At 36.7% G+C, this 22,565-nt stretch overlaps 1 protein-coding gene across 4 annotated transcripts in view; it reads left to right on the forward strand.

Annotated features, from left to right (window-relative positions):
* LOC127498800 (neuronal PAS domain-containing protein 3) overlaps positions 1–22,565 on the forward strand; it is a 325,272-nt gene that overhangs the window by 213,349 nt on the left and 89,358 nt on the right. The window lies entirely within an intron of this gene.

Consider the following 22,565-nt stretch of genomic DNA (forward strand, 5'->3'; position numbering starts at 1 on the left):
TGCGGTTTTGTTAGCTGCTGTTTAATTCGCTGCGTTCATCACTGCATATTTTAAGTGCCAGAGAGATGTTCTCATTGGAATGCTAGCGTGTTCCCCGCTCCTGTTGGCTGGAGCCAGGGCCTTTCAATAAACAGACAGATCGGCGAGGTCAGACAGTGAGAAAGCGACCTTCAGAACTCGTGCGGTCCTGTCTAGCTGAGCTTCATCTCGAGTGCTAGCAGGCTTCAATCAAACCAGACACGGCTGCACAACAGGCAGCTTCTGTTCACCAGTGGTTCAAAAATCCACACAAATCATCAGAATCGTCTCTTGCTGTCCTTGTACGAGGGATCTAAACCGCACAGGTGCCTTCAAGATGCTCTCTGTGCCGGTGACTGTAACAGTTTGCAGCAGTTTAACTTATTTTCATCTGTCAGAGATCGGGAATGATTTGGGCTGTGTTCAGGAGGACAGACTACCGCCGAATTTGCAAGAAAATGCCATGCAGCTTATATACAGTGCACAGTATGTGAGGGTCCAAAATGTGCAATGTACAACCAGAGCACACTGCATGGAGTACTGTGTCCCACAATGCAATGCACTCGATTCGACCTACCATTTCTAGTTTGGATAAGGAACCAGAGGTGATACCAATCTCGATTTTTAATCTCATAGACATGTTTTACTGAAAAAATGGATTCAATTGAAAACACAATGTTTGTAGTCATTCCGTTCGAAATGTTGACTATAAGCATGGGGGTTTTTCAGATTTTCCTTCACAGTGTTCTTTGCTGCCTTTAGCCACTGCCTACAACATGCTGGATCCTTTACTAAAAAGCAAAAGTAGGCCTAACTCACTCCCACTAAACATTTACTCTTTGAATTCTTGCACCCGGGACCAATACAAGTCTACGCCATTATGGGTAAAAGTTTGCTAAGAGGTATTTCCTACTAAAGCAAGGCAGTATTTGACTCTGGTCATCCATATCCATATCAGACTGGTGTGAGTCACCTTGGATGGCAACATGCCCATTATGGTGTTTTTGGAGTTTTTCTACCTATTTGTCACAAGGGAAAACAGCAGCCTTTTTCTTTGTTTTCTCTAGTCAGGTAGCACCTATTACATTTTTTTTTTTTACAAAGTACCCGTTTAAAAAAGTTTACAGTATAAATTAACATACAAACTGCTATTTTTGGAGAAAAAGAAAAAAAAAAAAGAAAAAAAAGCAGCATTTATTATATATTCTGTGTACAGTCTATGAATACCTGGATGATCTGGATATAAAATATTCAGTATACAGTCATAGCAAAATACTGTATCCCACAACGCCTTGCACTCAATTCAACCTTCTATTTATAGTTTGGCAAATTATAACAGCCTCAATTTTTAATGTCTAACACTAGTTTTACTCAAAAATGTATTCATTTTTTATTTTTTATTTTTTTTCAAGGTGATAATTGGCATGAATATAATACGCAATGTGGTCATACTACCACTGTAAAGATTTATCATTGCATAATGCAAAACTGTTTTACAAACTTAAATGTTTAATGTTGTATACAGTATAAATTGGTATAACTACTGTATTTTAAAAAAATACCCAGATTAAAATACCCAGTAAAAAATAAGCTGTAATAAAACTGTATGCAATGTACTCGACTTGAACTTTCATTTCTAGTCTGACAGATGAGCCAGAGATGATACTTGACTTTTTTGTGTGAAAATTAAGATATTATACTCAAAATTGGATTCAATGCAAATTAATCATGCATTTCCAAGATGATGAAATGTTATGCATAATAATTTGAAAGAACTATTATGCAGTATGTACAGTATACTGTGCACAGTACGTATGTGATTTCGTCTTGTTTTGTTTGATTGATTGTTTTTTGTATGCATGTGTCACGAAGGGTCAGGCAAAACGAGGAGAAGGGGATCTAATTGCACCACTTTTATTAATAACAAAACAAAGAAGATAATCCAAATCAGCAGAAATCACAGGAGCAAACACATGCAGTAAAACAACACAAGACAAAGAACTGAACAAACTAATGCTGCGTTCCAGACAGATCAGATTGGATTTTTCCCACCTCCTTCTAGGAAATTATGTCTGGAACACCACTCAAAGTCAGACATTTGGAGTGTGAACTCAGGGTACATCAATCAACCCTGACCTCAGCAAGATGTCAGCGCGTCCAGATTCCAATGAATATGAATGTAAAAACAAACTTTAACATTAGACTTTAAGTTCATGTAATGTTACAGTACCTTTTTCATGAGCTGTTTTCAAAGCGATTTTGTTATTTTAATTCTATTTTGCAATAACTGAAACAAAAACACGATATGCTTTCATTATGTCATGGCAACATCATGTGAGTGGCTTTCCAGACATAATTTCCTAGAAGGAAGTAGGAAAAATCCAAAATCCGATCTGTCTGGAACGTAGCATAAGGGCCTTATACACAGTTTAATGAGAACTAAACTAGGAACAGGTGTACAACATAATCAGTTACCATAGAATCAAACTAGAGACAAGAACAAAGGAGACCAGCAGAAAACACAGGAAATAATGAAATACAAAGAGTCCATCAAAACCAGACTGAAAGCAAAACTGAACATGATGGAATGGATTAAAAATAGCAGACATACAGTGCATACTATAAGTAGTGCGCTATGATTCCATTTCGAACATATGCTTTCAATCAGGTTCAAGTGCAGCTGTATGACACGTCAGATTTAGACATTGTAAATATTGAGTCTTCTAAAATATAAAAGCAACAGTGGCTGTAAAAGACTATTAAAATATTCTGCTAGATAGAAGGATTGAGATATGAATTAAAAAGAGAAGGCTAAAGCAAACTCGAAATTAATTCAGCATTAATTGATTGATGATTTTTATCAAATAATTGATTAATTCTCAAAATCCTGGCTTTTGGAATTTGGCTTGCTCTTTTTCTGTGGTATTATCTTTAGGTTGGCCTGCTGATAAAGTGCTTGTAAAGTCTTTAGTCTAAGTAGGTTTTATTATCTTACATGGTTAAGCTTATCCCATAACTCTCCTGATCTTAATTGCTAAACCTTTTTCTTCGTTAATCTGTCCTAGAGGCCACAAATTTATAAGGTGTAGTTCATTATTTTCATCGTTAATTGGATGAGCAATTTGCGAGCTTTTCTGCATTGACAATTCTATGCATTTTTGTGGTTTATCTAAAATAGACTAGAATATATGATTTTCATATATATGCTGGGTTTATAGTTTAACTTTGGCACTCTGAGTAGTTTAATTAACATTTGCTCAAATTAGATTTTGGTGCTCAGTTAATGCACATCTCCAGCCATGCAAGTAATCACCAGGATAGCTTATCTTTTTATAAATGTCTGTTTGATAACTAAATTTGGAATAATACAGGGAATATGAATTTATACTTCTGTTTTTGCTGTGCTTTTGTTTTAACATGCTTCTGCATCTTTATATACATATAATCTTTATATATATATATATATATATATATATATATATATATAACATAAATGTAATGTGGTCAGAACAGCCTTAATGGAGTGGTACTATCAGTCATGTTTAACACTTCTCCTTGAACTTTTTTTAATCTAGCATAATGGTTTATAACAGCCATTTAACCCTACATTTTGTAACCCTATAAGTTACAGCTCTGCATTGCGATGGTAAGAGCCAATAGATCTCTTCAGACCGCACTGTGCGAGCTCTGATTTCCTAAGAGCTAATGATGGAGGTTATTAAAGATTCAGGGCTTGAACCATACTGCGGCCATTACACTAGGCACAGTCGATAGCATGACCTTTTAGCACCGCGGCTCAATCATACGAGCGCTCAGCTGCTCAAATCCAAGCTCTGCTCTCAGACAGATACTGCGGCCTCGCAGGGCACTAGAGGAGCACTAATCTCTAAATCGAGCTCTTCCTCAATCCGTTTGAAAGTAGATAGGAAGCATCCAGTCATGGAGTTCTCTGTCCCCGTAATGACATCAGCTGGACCTTACTGTGATTTCAAGCCAACTGTACAATAGTCATTGATGGTGTGATTTATGGCATGTTTTGTAAAGTGGTTAAATCTCCAGGTTGGGTTTGATCATAGGTTACACATGTTGAGTGCAGGTAGTTTACTTTAAGCGCTGGTTAGGTAACAGCAATGCAGGTTGCATCTCATACAGAGGAGAACAATAAATTTCTCTATATATAATTGTTTAGTATTAAATATTTATTATTATTATAAATGAAATCGGTTATCTGCTATTAAATAATAAATATTATTATTGTTATTATTGTTGGTTAGACTTTATTTCGATGGTCCACTTTAGACATTCTACTAACTATAAGTAATTTTGCAACTACATGTCAACTAATTTGCATTTGAGTATTAGTAAACTGTTAGGTTAGGTTTAGGTGTTAGGGTTCAGGTTAGTAGAATGAAAAGGGATGTTACTTTACTTGTAGTTGACATGTAGTTGCAAATTTAATTGTAAAGTAACTTATAGTCAGAAGAATGTCCGATTACACTTTATTTTAAGGTGCTCTTGTTACAGTGTAATTATACATTTAGGTACTGAGTAATATTAATTAACAACATGTTCTTACTATAGGGTAGGGTTAGGAATATGGTTTGGTTTAGGGTTAGTTGCATGTAATTATGTATAATGTTATTACTATAGTAAATATATGTAACAAATGTAACAAGGACACTAAAATAAATTGTTGCCGAATGTCTAAAGTGGACCATTGAAATAAAGTGTTGCATTATTGTTATAGTTATTTTACATTAATTTCAATGTTTACTATTCACAAAGCAATCAAAATGGAATAGAGAAAATCAAGTACTGTCCTACATTATTTCCCACTAAATATTCTGTTTGACTGAATATTTCACATGACAGAATGCGAACAGCATTTCATGTCAATTTTAGCCGCAAGGTTTTATATATATATATATATATATATATATATATATATATATATATTAGATTGTGTTTTTGCTTGACTCTTTTAAGTCCAGTTTGAGTTTGTTTTTTCCACGTTCTCTCGTCTGTCCATCCGTCCCCTCCTCTCTGCTTTTCTCAGGTCAGCAAGCGAAGGATGCGAAATTGCTTTTCCCTCCATGGCCATTGACCACCTTGTGTTAGATTAATGTGTGCAGACCGGAGAAGCCAGCAGATTTTTACAGCGAGTGCAAGCTTCTCTTCTTGTATTGCCGACATTACCATGATGCTAAACAATGGCTCCACCTGCCCTCTGCTGTTTGATAATACAGTTAATGTGCCCAAGCTGAAGCGTGCGGACCTGTTTTCACTCTCTTATCTCGATGGTCTTTGACTCTGCTCTCAGATTTGGCTGATAACAAGGTTTTGCGTTTGACAGTAAATATAACACCCCTTTTCATCTGCATCCATTTTATTCAGTTCAACAGATGGCCGTTTATCCATTTTTGCTGCACTAATAGCTGTTATCATTTAGCTTCTGTATGTAAATAGGCATATGTCGCCAAATTTTTCACTTGCCTGAGTTTTTCATCCCTCTCTGCTTGGCTTCTGCATCGAGTGATTAGTTAATCTCCAATAATTAATATGTGATGGATGCACGACCATCTTTCCCAGGTTAATGGCCAGGTTTGTCTTTACGATCGACACAAATTGAGAGGCGGCGATAACATCACACCACTTGGGATTTTCTTATTGAGTTTTCGAGGTGGTGGCGAAGGAAAGCTGCTTTTGAAAAGGGCCTTGTCGTAGGGTCAGCGCATTCCCCGACATTCGTGCACCGCTGACATCGCACACGGGCAGCTGTCTGTTTTGTAATTGAGATGTGTATGTTTGCTTTTGTGTAACAGATGGCACCGTGTGCTTACGCTGATGGCTAGGAAAATAATAATTGCATTATTCCGGCCAAAAGAATATTAGCTTCTGGAATATGGCCATTTGCAGCCGGCACCCCTGCCAGTACAGCATATGCACTTGCATGGACTAGATATCCAAGGAAATTGATACATCTGGAATAAAGCGACCATCTGAGGTCTCATCTGCCTCGTAGGATTTAGATTTAAATGCGTTCCTGTTCCATAACCGCCAGCTTAGCTGTCGTACAGTACACACAGTGACATCCGAAGGCCGTGTGTAATGTACCATATGGTGGAGGAATTTGCCGCTCTACGTTTGGCAATAGTGACGGATCTGGAACGCCTCCAGGAATGTGTACTGCCTTTTCCCGTTGTGGGCGTCTTTTTCATAAAAGAGCCAGTCGGCTTTAGACCCTGCTGCCCCATCTCCGTTCAGGTTGCACGGGGAAAGGCGGTGCTGGGATTGAATGTAGACATCTGCTGTGGGGTAGGTGACATGGGAGCGTGTGTGTCCACCAGAGGCTCGACCATCACATTCCCTCACGTTCGGCCCTCCTCCCCATCACTCAGCCGCCCGAGTGCTCCGCTCCGGCCAGGGAGACTTGAGGAATATCGAATCTATTAGCATAAACGTCTGGCTGAATGTCTGATCACATCTTTGTGAGTCAGTTGCCCTCAGACCATCCTTTATCTCGATTTTTACTCTCGCTTGTTCACCCTCCCACCCCCCAGTGTCTCTAACATTTATCCCCTGAAGTGATGCTTTTGAACGTTTTTGGCACGGCTAGTGAAGGTGACTGGGTGGATCTCCGTCAAGAACGTGTCTTGGTCATATTTCACCCCAAAGTTTAAGGAAAGACATAAGAAATTTTAATAAACTATGATCTGATTTGGAAAAAAACATACTTTGAAGTAATTTCACAGCAAATATATATCAAGATATATCAAATAATGTTGCATTTATTTAATGACAATTTTTTTTGATTACCTTGATATAAAATAAGTGCAAAATATATTTATTTAGGGGTGAAATATTGGAATGATTATTTCCCTGATTTTTTATTTGTGCAGTATATCATATAATATTTTTATTTTTTATTATATAGTATTTTTATACATATACATTTCCATTTATAATAATAATAAGAAGAAATGTTACCTGAGCAGCAAATCAGCATATTAGAATGATTTCTGAAGGATCATGTGACACTTAAGACTGATGATGCTGAAAATTCAGCTTTACCAACACAGGAATAAACAGTTATTTTAATCTATTCCCTGTTTAGAATAATACTATACTGTCATGAACCGAATTTCAAGCCCTGAACAATAAAACAATGGAGAATAATTTTACTAGGTGTTAGAACAGCCCATCAAGGTAGACTGACTTGGAAATATTACTAAATGGATAATAAGTATTCTTTTATTTATGATGCTGTGGCTGCCGAGGGTCAGCATTTGCATGTGAGCCTGTGGCGGTGCGGCGAGAGACAGGGGCAGAGGAAGGTCATGTTTAATTGAGCCACCCGCGATCCACAGCGCTCCCAGAACTGCCCCTCCTGTTCCCACTCTCACCCTGAGCTCAGAGACAGTCATGGAGGAGCTGTCATATCCCATCATGCCCCTCTGGAACAATTAAGCTTTGTGTGCTGGCTGTGCTACTCTCGTTTGAAGCCTGTTTTGTTGTTTTTAAATGGTAAAGACTGAGCTTTGAAAAGGAAAAGATGATCTTTAATTAGCTCATCTTGTAGGGCTTTAACTTCTTGAATGAACTAGAAGCAGAATCGGTCACTATTCACATTGAGGTGTTCATAATCCACTTTAATTTCATAAATGAGTACTGAATAATATAAATGAACATACACTTTTATTATTTATTATTCTCTTATTTTGTACTTTTTTTTTTTTTTTTTTTGGTCACACTTTAGTTTAGGGTCCAATTCTCACTATTAACTAACTATTAACCACGACTTTTGCCTCAATAAACTCCTAATTACTGCTTATTAATAGTTAGTAAGTAAGTATTTGTTAAGTTTAGGTATTGGGTAGGATTATGGGAAGTAGAATATGGTCGTGAAGAATAAGGCATTAATATGTGCTTCATAAGTACTAATAAACAGCCAATATCCTAGTAATATGCAAGCTAATAAGCATCTACTTAATCGTGAGAAATGGACCCTAAACAAAAGTGTTACCTTTTTTTTTTTTTTATTGTTTTTAACCATATCTTACGTCTTGCTTTAAACATTTTCAGACTACTTGATTAAGATTAATCAGATTTAAAAAAAAATCAAGATGTGTATATATGTGTACATAGATGTGTACGGAAGAGGATTAGGGCCAATAATAAAATAATAAAAAAATAAAACCATCTCGAGATTAAAGTCATTATAATGCAAGATTAAACTTGTTAAATTTCGAGAAAAAAAGTCAAAATACAATGTCAGGAATGTTTATTCTCGACATTTTATTGCAACTTTTTTTCTCTAAATTTAAGTTTTTTTTCTCGAAACACAACTTTATTCTCAACATTTAATGAGTTTATTCTCAACATTTTATTTCGACTTTTTTCTCGAGACACAACGAACGTATTTTGACTTTTTTTCTCAAAATTTAACGAGTTTAGTTTCGCATTATAAGGACTTTAATCTCAAGATGGTTTTATATTTTTATCATTGCTTGGCCCTAATCCTCTTCCGTAGATGTGTGTGTGTATATATATGTAAGTATATTTTTAGTTATATCACCCAATAGGCCTATTTTTTTATAGACTGTTTGGAAATGCACTTAGTTTATGCAATTAGTTTTGTATTTTGTAATATTACTGCTGTTGTGATTTATTAATTTACATCTTTTATGTGTAACAGTATAACCGTACATTAGTGAACCACTGATAATAGGATACAAAAATGCAGAACTGTAATTAAATCATAATTATTTGTGTGGTTGCAATTCTAAAAAAGAAACAACCTGTTCCATATTTACACGGTTTGTATGTTATTCTTATTCAAAGGTTTTTATCTCCGCCATTGAATAACCGGCCACACATGTCACCCACATGGGACTGACAAAAAAAGTGACGGGTGGAAGCGTTTCCCTGCTTATACAAGGAACGTGGCTTAAAAACATTATTAATTCACAACATTTAAATTGATAAGTGCTCCGAGCCAAAGACTACAAGGGCACTTTGAAAAGCAAATAGCGACCTAGTGAAGAAATTGATTTTTCCTGCTGAAAATGACTGCATGATGCATCATTTGACTGCACTGCGTCCGAGTGCTTGACAGAGATAATCTCAGCAATCCCACAGGTGACCTTATCGTTCTCGGCAGGGCAGGCTCGTCCACGTGCCTGTCTTTGTGCATGTCAAGGTTTCCTGGGCGGCGTCCTTTGGGGAACCAGCGTTAGACCTTCTCCATCTTGATGTCAAGCTGGAAACATTATGGAAAAGAGGAAGTATCAGCAGTAATCTCAAAGTCAACAAAGGCCATTAATAATTGGATGACTGAAAAATTAGAGGTGCGGCAGATAGTCTGGCACGCCAATTGTCGAACAATAGACGCTGTTTTGTGCTTAAGTAGACTGCTAGGAGGGATGGGGAGAAAAAGAGAAAGAGAGAGAGAGAGTTTATAAAGGCAGACACAGAGCCTGTAGGAGTGGGAGTGTTTTAACTGAAGAACAGATGGTTTGGCGGCACATTGTCAAGGTCAGGGAACTTTAGAAGGTTTTTTCCACACCTTTTGTTTTAGATCCTTTTGTCTTTAAATGTTTGAACCTGGATTTATCAATTCAACAGAACTTATGCTCTTTAGTAATCCAAAAATGAAAATTTGGTCATTTTCCTCTACTTATGTCTTTAAAAATTGAGTTTATATGTTATCTAGAATGCTCTTTTCCATACAATGAAAGTGAATGGTGACCACAGCTGTTCCCTTTCATATGCATGGAAAAAAGAGCAACTTGGACATTCTGCTGAACATTTCATTTCGTGTTTCATGGAAGCAAGAAAGTCAAATGGGTTTGGGTGAGTAAATGTGAGAATGTCATTTTGAGTGTATTCTATTCAATTCACTTCTAAACCAGTACAAAACAGGAGGGGGGAAAAACATTTGCAGGCCTCAGAAAATTTGCAATGTGATATTGTAGTTAAGACCCAATAAAGCTGCATTTGCAACCCATTTTACTTCCGTAATGTGTCATATTTTACCAATTAAAATGAATTGGGTCATGAAAGTAGACATTCCTTGGACTGGCTCAGCTGCCGGTTTCTATATGACAGGTGGTTGTAGAGTCTGAAAAATAAGGGCTCAGTGACATCAGCTGTCCTTTAAAGGGGACCTATAATGCCTCTTTTACAAGATGTAATATAAATCTCTGGTGTCCCCAGAATGTGTCTGTAAAGTTTCAGCTCAAAATACGCCACAAATCATTTATTATAGCTTGTCAAATTTGCCCCTATTTGGGTGTGAGCAAAAACACAGCGCTTTTGGTGTTGACCCTTTAAATGCAAATGAGCTGCTGCTCCCGGACGCTTTCCAGAAGAGGGCGGAGCTTTAACTGCTCACGCTTCAGTTGCTCAACAACAACAAAGCTGGAGAATCTCACGCAGCCAAAATGACAATCGTCAGTAACAGTGTTTAGCCTTACATTGTTCAAACCGGAGTCGGACACTGATGGAGAGATTCAGGAAGAAGTTACAACTTTTAGAATGCATCTGGACATTTCTGAATGGTTAGTGGATAAATGTATGTAGTTGCTCTGGAGTTGATTCAGCTCATCGACTAGCATGTACCGTCATGTTAATCTTTTGTGCAAATCCAGCGTTAAATTGAGCCTTGTTTGTGAAGCAGTTCGGTGTAAAATGATGGCATGGTAACAACACTCTGCTACCTCTTAAAGCAGCCTAAAGCGGCCCAACATGGCCTCGCCCCCTTTGTTGTGTGTTTCCAGGGACAGGGTTTATGTAAATTTTAAGGTTAGTGATGTCACCAACCCGGGAAGAAGCTTGTTGTAGTCCCTACCAGCCGTTTGTTGTAGTCCTTAAAGGATTAGTTCACTTACATATAAAATTTTCCTGATAAACGGCCAAAACCGTACTTTCGTATTCTTCAAAAAGCTTACGCTGTACGTCCTACGCCTTCCCTATTCTACTTACAGAACGAACACAGCGCCAGTTACATTTTTTTCCGTAAGTAGAAAAGGGAAGGTGTAGGACATGCAGCGTAAGCTTTTTGAAGAATACGAAAGTACGGTTTTTGCGGAAGCACTTGGAAGGCGATCATTTGTTTATATAAAGCATATACATTTACATTTTTTTCGAAAATGACCAATCGTTTCGCTAGATAAGCTTATTCCTCGTTTGGTATCGTTTAAAGCCCTTTGAAGCTGCACTGAAACTATAATTTTGACCTTCAACCGTTTGGAGGCCATTGAAGTCCACTATAAGGAGAATAATCCTGCTGTGTTTTCATCAAAAACCTTAATTTCTTTTCGACTGAAGAAAGAAAGACATGAACATCTTGGATGACATGGGGGTGAGTAAATTATCAGGAAAATTTTATATGAAATTGAACTAATCCTTTAAACAGAGAATTCTTTAAAAGAAAATATCTCTCTTTGCATTGAACTTTGAGCATAGTAACATAGTAGCATAGTAATATGTTGTTTATGCTCAAACGGCAACTTTACACAATAACTAAAGTTAAAAAAGTGAAATCATAATCAAGCACCCCTTTAAGAGGCAAAGAAAGATCTATAACCTTGATTATAGACTTTTTAGTTCACTGATGACTTAAGTAAAAAAAGTTTTAATTTTGTAGCCCTGTTTTTGGATCTTTTTGACTTTATTGCTCTGACTAAGGCATCATCGTTTATTCAAAGCATGTTAAAAATTATATTAAATATGTTTTAATGAATCAATTAGCTGCTATTGTATTTACTATTAATATTCATTACCTTCTATGTGTTTCCCACTTTCCATTTGAATGGCAGTATAAGCTCTAACAAAACAACAGAATGTAAATTAATATGAAAATAAAACAATATATCAGCATTTGTTGAGTACCATATGAAAGAAATTTAATTGTATATTCTCTTTAAACAATTTTCAATAATGACACATCAAGGAACCGTCCTGGCTAAATGCTAATGGCACAGTAGGTGTGTGTATGATCAATTGTTTGCTGTTTCTTTACTCACACAGCTCAGCTGCAGCAAATTCAAATTCATGTTTTAATAATACAGGTAAACTTCTTTAAACCAAATCAGTGTCCTTGAAAAAGTGTCATACTTTGGGCTTCTTTTTCTTTTGAACTTGTTGTTTTTGTACAGTACTAACTATGCCATACAAGACTATGTATAGATAATTTGATTTAATTTAAGCCATTTTAGCCATGTTTTCACACTCAGTGTCAGATAATTTGTGTGAAGTGTGTTAGCGTACACCTGTCTGCAGCGCCTGAGTTAGCATGGCCATTATCGCCGATCTCTAAAGAACTCTTTGATAAGCACAATGCCCAGATTTCTCCTCATCTCTAGACTGATACGGCCCCTCTCATTTCAGATGTCTGCCCGCCGTTATTAATGTCAGGCGGAGGATCTCACCGATAGTATCTCCAGAGTGCTGACACCAAGCTTTCCTAGCCCGTCTTTGATCTGAACGGAGATCAGGAACGGGAATATCGGATTGGAAATATGGCTGTTTAGTGCGGTAGCTCACTCAGAACGAGTGAGGATTTGATTGCGCTGATAATTGCAGTTTCAGAAGTTTGAGATTAATCGTAGGGTGTTTTATCAAATTGAAAAAAAAGTGTTTGTTTATATGACATATATAGTTTACTGATATTTCTGGACAGTAATATTTGAAGAAAGGTTTCCTGTCTTTGTTTCTGAACATGGTGAATCTCAGAAAAACAATTCCAGATCACATTTAAAAATGAACAAAAAAGCTACAAAATATAGTTTTCTCTGTTGTTTATCATTTTCTCATTACTGTAATAGAGGAATGCAATATTTTTATACAGTAAAACATTATTATGATGTATAAAATACTTAAACCATTTATGAGATTTATAGCATTGTCATGAAAAATTGGAGAAAAATGTCATTATTTGCCATAAAAATATTGTCTCAATTCATGATGATTCTATATATACTGTAGAGAGACATTTCCACATTACATTTCACCCTAAAATTACAAAAAACTCTCTTGATTCTCATATTCTCATTACTCTAATACAGTAACCAACTTTAATACAATGTTTCGACTCGTGTCAGTTTCAGAACGCAAACACTTTCTCTCTCTTTCTTATTAGTCTCAACACTTATGAGGTCTGTCTCTCAGCACTAGACCCACTCACACGTGTTTTTATTAATAAGATTTGCCATCGCCTCACAAACAGGGTTGAGGAAACACTATGTAAAGATTTTCATCGTCAGATATACTGCTGTGTTTTAATTAATGCTTGAATCTTGAACGTTATAAAGAGATCAGAGCCGTGCTGGTGCTGAAAATTGATGCTTTTTTTTTTTTTTTTCACTTGAGGCCCAGAGTGAGTGAGAGTGAGTGAGAGAGAGAGAGCAAGAGAGTGTGGCGAACAGATGAAGGAAGAGCTCTCATATTTCACATTGGCTCTCTGTGCCGCTGGCGCTGCTATAGGGTTGAGAGGTGAAGCACGTTAATGCCAGCAGACCAGAGCATTCGCTACTGACCGCTAGGACGCCTTAGAACATCTGCAGATATGACAGATTGATAATCGACATTTAAAAACACAAGTCTATTTAAATATAGTGGTTTATTTTCAGGCTGTATGCTGATTTGATAGATAGATAGATAGATAGAGTAACTGCAATACAATAATGTTGCTTTTGCACAGTCAAAATGAGCTTGAAGACAAAAAGTCAGTGCTTGCGACTTACAGTTAGCCTCTATAAAGAAAAATGCTCTTCATTACACATAAGGTGTGCTCCCTTGCTATGTGGCAGGGCCATAAAGCCGGTAATAACCTTTTTATCAGAAGCCAGGGTGACACCTTAATGTGACACATCCACCCAGATGCTGCAAAAGAGAAAAATGCGTTTGTAATCTCCTCCATGTATTAGAAGCGGGAAACCCATCATATAAGGATATAACAAGGGCTGATGAGCCCCTGCGACTTGTGCCATGAGGAATAATAGATGAGAGTTGACCCTCTCAGAGAGGGGAGCACAGAGTCACAGACCGCGTGTATACCGGCCCCATTTCCCATCTCTCACTTTAGAAAATAAGAGTATCATTGAGCACTGAAAGGTGAGAGAGAAAGTCAAGAGAAGGAAGAGAACAAGTGCTTTAAGAATTGAAACAAGGCTGAATCAAGTGTTGTACATTTTAAAAGGCCCATATTTTATAGTGTTTTCCTTTTGAGTGCCATTTATAATGTTATTGCACCAACAGTCATTTTTTAGTTTTCAAAGCATTCTGTTTGACTCTTAGAATGCTACTTTCAATAATTCAGTATTTAAATTACCTTTTTCTGTAGTTTGAATTGTCATCAAGGTGGGCAAAGTTTTTGAACAGCTGTTAGCATGCAAACATTTAAATCTGGTTTAATGTTTGCTGCAGGCTAGAGTTCCTCTGAAACCCTCCACCTCCCCCAGCTCCACCTGCCTAGATCTGCTATGTAATTTATGTATGTCTACTTATGCAGCAGCAGCATATCTTACATGCTCACAGCAGTGTGTCTGTGTATCTGTTAGCAGCAGCAGGTCTAGTCCGCCAAGATCAAATACATTAGCATTGCCATATTCAATAACATGCTAAAACTATTCCGAGAGTTGTCATAATTGAAATAAATTTTATTATAATAACATTTTATATTAGTAGTAGTATTTCATCGATCTGTCATTGATGAATACATAATGGAACATAAACATAATGGAGATATAATTCATTGTGAAGTTTTATTAAGTGTTAACAATGAGATTATGTGGTTTTTATAACCAATTAAAGCTGCTTGGACAAAATTTGTCACCAAAAAAGTCATTCGGTTTAAACAAAATTTCGGTTTTACCAAATGACACTTTTGGTTATACCAATGGACGATATTTTCAAACAATGCTAACATGCTGATATCTAGCTAGCTAGCAAAAGGACAATCAAACCTTTCATATTTAGTACAAGTTTTTTAAAATATTACAACATTTTCCATGTTTTATAGCGGTTGTACCGAATGACCTGATGTTTCGGGACATGCGTATGAGCAAGTGAAAACATGAATTTTTCAAATAGTTAAAAGAGAGTTAGTTACTAAATAGTTAAGTTGAGAGTTAGTTCATGACCATGTGGTCCTTTGCAGATGTCTGAATGATGCCACATCCTGTCACATGATCTTGACTGCATGACTTGATCCAAAATGGTCCCTTTATATTGGTTACTCCGAATGACATCAATGACATTAATTTTTCCGGGCATTCTTTCTCATAACAAAGCAATGACTTTTAATACTATTTTGCACTGTTGATATATTATGTTATAAAATCATGCTAGAATTCAATTCAATTCAATTCACATTTATTTGTATAGCTCTTTTCACAATACATATAATTTCAAAGCAGCTTTACAGAGAACGCATGTCAACATTACAATTTAGAATAAAAAATATATACATTTATTACATTTTAAGATATTTTAATCACAAATTAAATGACTGTATTGGCCTTTGGACGGTTAAACCGAACGACCTTTTGACACTTCAAAATCTTTAAAATACCTTTATATGTAGCAAAATATAATTAAAACCTTTTGGATTCAATAAAACAGATCTAGTTGTACTACCCTACATACTTTGGATGCCATATTTTTGTTTATTATTAAGGCCTTTGGACAAAAAAATGACCCGTCATGTCATTGACCACTAGCATAAAAAAAATTAATGTGAGTAAATGTTTTATCAAAATGTAGTTTCTGACTCTTTGTGGGTACTCCATTCTGATGTAGCCTCATACAAAGACAGAATTATGCAATAAACTACAATAAGTATTAGCACACCTACAGTATACTATCAAATCTCATATTTGATAAATAATCACTGTGCTTAATTTCTTTTAATGTGTACCGTATCTCTCCCTTTAGTTGGCTAGAGAGAGTTACAGAGGTCTGAACCATCACTCCCCTAAAAACATGTCTAGAATTTCCCCATAAATGCTGCTAATACAATTATCTGTATTTATGAACACAAGCTTTTACAAATGAGAGCTAATTATTGTGACTTAATGATGGTGCTCTGAGCCGCCACCTCCACAGCACCACTGTGAGCAGATAAGAGGGGAAATTTGCTTAGAGGATTTTTTGCAAATGTCATTGCCACTTTGTGTACAAGGATGATAACTTCATCCATCCATTATCGAGAGTAACACCTGCGATGATGCACGGCACACTCTCCGGCCCGCACGATAGATAATTAGTAATGAATCAATATGTAGAGTTTGGAGAGGAGGTGCAGAGCGGGCCGAATCGTGCGCCATGCCGCTGATAACGGACAAAAATAAACAGCAGAAGAGCGTTAGAGTAGTCGGTGAAGAATGAGTGCAGTCCTGCGATCCGTACCTCTCCCCGCTGCAGGTTTTGGGACTGTCTGATATCTCGCTCCCATCCTTCCTGCCCCGTTCTGTTGTGAATACATTAAGAAAGAGGGATGCCGGAGCTGGTATCTGCCAGTGGGCCAGAGGCACGTTAAGATACCTTTGCATCCATCAAACAAAGCCTGTAAGCTGAACAGGAAACGCATCATTGGCTGCACTACAAGTGATCGGAGGTATTGTGAATGGCAGTGAGTGCTTGGATGCAGGTGCAAACAGGATTTTCCTTGCTCTTTTGAAAAGACTGTGACTACTGGTGAAAAATAAATGGTTAAAATGGTGAAAACAAAACTTTATTGAAACTACATATGTCTTCTGACATATGTCCATATATTTAGTATTTAGCAACATGGACTGCCCTGATGAACAACAGTTCAAATTACAGCTAATGTTGGTGCAGAAAGCCTTGCGTAACATTATATGTGAAGTTTAGGGAAGAAAAATAAATATACAGTGTAGAATAAGGCTGCTCGATTATGGCAAAATCCTAATCATGATTATTTTCATCAATATTGTGATCATGATTAACACGATTATGAGTGAGCCACACCAAAACCTTATGAGTTATTTATTTAACGATTATGATATATATCAAGTATATATTTGCTGAAAATATGGTTGATGGCCTCTAAATTTACCAGCAAAATTTATGCAAGTCTGTAAGTATTCAGCTAACAGCCTACTACAGAGATTGAATAATCAAATGTAAATAAAACACAGCATAGTCTTAACTGTAAGAATTAAACTTGCTCTGATTTTTATTAAAGCTACATTCAGTCATTCAGTCAAGAGCGGTGAGTGATTTTCTCTTTGTCTTTTTTATTTGATAAACATTAAGTACACAGACAGCAGCAGGTTTATTAGGCTGCTGTCACTTTACGATTGAACACACGGATCCAATATACTGATACTCATTCTATTTTCTCCCAACTGTTTACATTCACTTAAGACATAACCAATTAGGGTGTACTGTATGTGAACACTTACCAAGCCCAGCATTTTGACGTATTTTTTACATGAATTTGACCATTTAGGTGCGCACCCAAAGCACAAAGTTCACTTTGCTTGTCCGTGTTCTGCTCGGTCTCGGAGCGCGTGCACAGACAGCCACCTGAGGAACAGCACGAGTTCTCCTTTGTGCTTTTAATAACTCTTATTAATTTAAAGCACATCATTTTGCGAAAGTCACAGTATATGATTTTACTTATTTGTACGTTAAGTTTGGGCTTTTAAGTAGGAGCGAAAGTGCACCGCTAGAAAGGGACAGAATGGGACACAATAATTGTTTTAACTCGATTATTGCATTTTCATAATCGTTGGAAGCCAAAATCTAACCTCAATTTCGATTAATCGCACAGCCCTAGTGTAGAATATAACCTATTTAGCACTTTAAGATCGCTGTACCTATCTGATTTCTCAGGACACGAGCGAAGACAGGCGGCCTGTCCTCGCTGCTCTGTGCAGGTTTGATCCCGAGTCCATTTTTAAAAATCTAACACTGGGAGACATGCAAGAGAGCAGAATGTGTCATGTCTGACTTATCCCTTACGGACAAGTGAATTGAACCTGAAATATTCTGTACAGAAGGATGAGAAAATAGGAGACAGACAGACTAAAAAGTAAAAGAGAGAGATAGAGAGAGAGAAAAGTGGTCTAAGGAGATCTCATTCCCACCTCTATAATGTGGGATAAAGACATGGTTTCACATATGGTGTATTGGTAATGGGGTGACAGGCCACAAATCCTCTCATTTAAGTGCAAATGGCTGTTCTTTTGGGGAGGCCTAAGCATCTGCCTGCCAATGTCATCCTAACCCCCTCTGGAAGACTTTTTTGTTTCTACTATTCCCAGAATTCCATAAGGCACGAAGTCTGATACACAATCCAGAGGGCAGTGGAGTAATCATCTTAAGGACAGACGTTAAGAGAGGAATTTACTATGAATGAATTGTGTCTGCTGATAGCGTTGTTTATTTGCATATTGTTTTAAAACCAGATTTACTAAAAAATAAAAAAAATATGCGAATCAGGCAACAGGTCACATGGCATGTTGCAAATTCTAAATCATGCAAGCAAGTTCTTTTTTGTTAAAGACACACTTCACTCAAAAATTAAAATTGTAGTCATTTAAAATCATTCAGTCTTTGATAAACAAAGATATGGTCACTTTTTATGATGAATTTAGGGGTTTATTTGACTATAATTTCACCATTTATTATCAAAGCATATACATAGATTGCATCAAACATGGTAAACACAGGTGTACATTTGAGCTTCAGTTTTTACTATATTTGATGTGCTCCATTTATGTGTGTCAGTCATTGTTTATATATGAATAAATGCCTAAATTAAATCTGTTCATCATATAAAGTGATCATATCTCTTCTTAAGACTTGGATTTAACTGTTTGATTGATATAGATTAGTTTTGGGATGCCGTTATGACCTTTTTGGATCTTCAAAGGTTTGGTTGCATGGACTTTCAGTGGAGGGACAGAAACCTCTTAGGTTTCATTACAAATATCTTAATATGTGTGTCAAAGATGGATGAAAGTATTATGGGTTTGGAATGACATGAGGGTGAGAATGATGGGTTTATTATATGGTGAATTCATAAATCTCATTAGAAAAGATGTTTTTAGTCTGCAATGGAAGTGTGGAGTTGTAGTTACTGATGCAAAATGTACGTTATCTGCTCACCCCTGTTAGCCTCTTTTCTCTTCTCAGCTTTGAAAGGCTCATGGTATCATCCGATCTTCTTTACATTAACACAGCGGCAGCCGAGACCGGGCATGCAAACGATGAAGCGTTGACAACATTTTCATTAGTAAGATAGAGCTGTTGCATATCGAAGGAGGAGAGATTAAGATTCCACCTATTCTAGACACACAGATTTGACATGCAATAAAAAGATACAGAATAGAGCGGCTTGACAATCTATTTGTAAATGCATTAGACGGTAGATAAACTCACGGTTTTCAGAGAAGGACGAATCCCATGGGATGGTTTGGTGATCAGTGTGGTAACGTCTCGGCTTCAGGCATAGATTGTATGGTTTTCGATGAAAATGAGCAGATGATTCTTGGGCTATAGGCTTGTACAGGTAGATTCAGCAAAGCCTAACTGTTTGTTGTGTTGAAGTGTCAACTGGTGAAAAATAAGGTTTTGCATGTACTTAAAGGGTTAGTTCACCCAATGGAAATAAATTCTGTCATCATTTACTCACTCAAGTTGTTCCAAACCTGTATAAATTTCTTTCTTCTGCTTATTTTGAAGAATGTGGGCTATCAAACAGTTTTGACGGTTTTCCATTGAATGGAAATATATATATATATATATATAATTTTCTGGTGAACTATCCCTTTAAGCAGTAGCTTCTGTTTTATGTGTTTAAGTTAAGTTTAAGATTAATTTTTTTTTTTTTTTTTTTGATGACAAAAAAAGCACATTTCTACCCCAAAGTTTCATTAATGTAATGTGAAAAAATGTCTTATATAAATAAGAAAAGTGATGTACTTCCTCTTATTCGTGATTATGTATTTATTTGTTAGAATTATTATGTATTTATAATTATTTAAAATGAAATAAAACACAATTAAATTCAAAAAAAAAATTTTTTTTATTATGTTTTTGGCTTGTTTTTTGAATTTTTAACGTGCTTTTTAATGCTTTTAGTGTGTACCAGCCAATCAAAATCTCCCCAAAGAATAATCATCATCAGTCAGCTGTGTTTCCTGAGAGACAGGAAGTTCTTCTTTCTAGACTGCAACAGTAATACAACTCTCGATTTGTTGGACTGGTGTTCCTCTCAAAGCCACAGGTCATTAATTATGAAAAGATTTTTGTGGATTTGTTTGCAACATCACACAGCATTGATCACTCCGCACACCACTGAGACCTGAAGTATCTCAGCCCCTGATACAAAACATAGTTTGATCCATGAAATTTGTCACTTTAGAGATATTTTGCCCGAGGCTTCTGTTATCTCCTGCTAATTTGTGTTCCTGGGTGAAAGTAGTGAGAAGTAAAGATGTAAAAATTAGCAGTTTTATTTGTCAGACATGTTAGATATACAGATATGGCCTACGGTTTGGAATTAGGCCATGAATGTCGACCATTTCACAAAAGGTCACTTGACTAAGGACTTGAAATGCATTGTTCTGTCTTTTAGTTAGGAATGACATTGTTGTCATGGCATATAAAGCTGAGGTGCTTTTATAGCTTTACATTTAATTCCAGCTCACAAACTAATAGTTTCATTTCCCCAAGAAAAGAGAGCTCCCAAATGTTAAGGTGTGTGTTCAACCTTTTCTTTCAATGAAAATGAATAGCTATATTAAGTTCTCTTATTTTCATGGCATTTTGTTGCAGCGAGCAGCGGAGTTCAATCGATATTCCTTTAATGGAACAGAAAGAGAGAGAAAGAGAGAGAGGGATTCCAGAAGCCTCAGCCATGTTTCTCATCTGTTTCCTACAGGAAAAGCAAACTCACTCTTAAGATAAGATGGAGTATTCATTTACATTTCCCATGTGTCTATACTGGACAGTTAGGTAATTGTGAATAAATCAAATGCCATAGAGAGGACAATAGCTCTGTTCCAAACCTAGTGAGCTACCTTCTAAGACAGCATTCCTAACCATCATGGATCCTAATAAGGGCTTCTGAACCTTCTACACAGGCAGCATTAGAAGCCGTTCACGCAGAACGTGTTTTTGCATTCTGCTGCATTCTACCCTCCTATGGAAACTAATGTGCTAGATGAACCTGTGTGACCATTGTGTGTGTTTAGCAGAGTCCCACGCTTGACAGTGTTCTAAAAACGCAGTGCTCAAGTTAAAATAACTTTTTAAAAACGTGTCTCTAGACCTTGCGGTTTTATTTTTTTGATTCCACTTCCCATTGTCTCATCTTTAAATGTAAAACGCATTCTGTTTGAACGACCTCTTAAGGGTCAATTCACCATCAGACGCTGACCAACGGTAACAGATAAATTCGTTGGGTTTTGTCGGATCATTGCTGTTGGTTGTCGTTATTGCTGTTGGTTGGAGTTTGTTTTCGCCCAGTTAAACTTGTTGGATTGGCATTTGGTGACTGTCGGTGTTGGTCAGTGTCTGTCGGTGTCTGAAATAAAATTGAATAAAAACTATTTAATAAAAATAAAAATTACAAAAACACACAACAAAACGAATCTAAACTAAAATTTACAGTAAACAAAAATTAAAATATGAAGAGAAAATCTAAAAAATAATATTATTCAAAATATTATTAAAAACTATAGTAGTATCATGATACTAAAACAGCACTGGAACTTGCTAGATTTACCTGCATTTGTTTTTTTGTTTTTTGGTCTAATGGATCTTAAAGGAGAAGTGTGTCATTTAGCTTCCTACGGCAGGAGCGTAACGAGGCGCTGAGCGTCTGTTTCACGCTGAAGCGCTGAGCGCACGCCGTTTTTTACCGGTTGCCGAAAGTTGAAGATGATCAACTTTGGGTAAAATGCTGCACTCATCACTGTCACTTTTTACCCAGCTGGCGGGATACAACACCGACCAACCGCCACATTCTGCTTGTACAACATCAACAAATGACAACAACATCTATAATAATGGAACAAAATCATTTAAAACAAGAGCCAGAACACATACTTTACATTGTATTGATATTTTTATATAGAAACAATACAGAAACAAACTATCTGTGAAATTAGATATTACTAACAACTTCCACGGATATTCCGTATCATAGCAAGCAAAGCATCTCAACTGAAAAAAACGGTCCACTGCCAAAATGCTCAAGCGCCTACAGCTAGGCGTTTTCAGCAGAGCATCTAGCATTTTCAGCTGGCTAAAAACGCTTTGTTGGACACGCGGCCTAATGTTTTCAAAATGTTCCTGAATGTTCCTCCTGCTTTCTGTTGTATTCCTCTCTTCCAACTTGTTTTGGTTTTTGAGCTGGCACCGCTCACATAATGATACATCATGTGATGAGTCGTGATATAAGTAGGGCTGCATGATTTATCATGATTAAACCACACGCGATTTGGCAAAGGCTGCGATTATTTAATGTGCAGCTTGTCAGAGCTGTACGGCTCTGTGATCAGTAGTAA

This window comes from Ctenopharyngodon idella, chromosome 17 (genome assembly GCF_019924925.1).
Source record: "Ctenopharyngodon idella isolate HZGC_01 chromosome 17, HZGC01, whole genome shotgun sequence".
Classification (NCBI taxonomy): domain Eukaryota; kingdom Metazoa; phylum Chordata; class Actinopteri; order Cypriniformes; family Xenocyprididae; genus Ctenopharyngodon; species Ctenopharyngodon idella.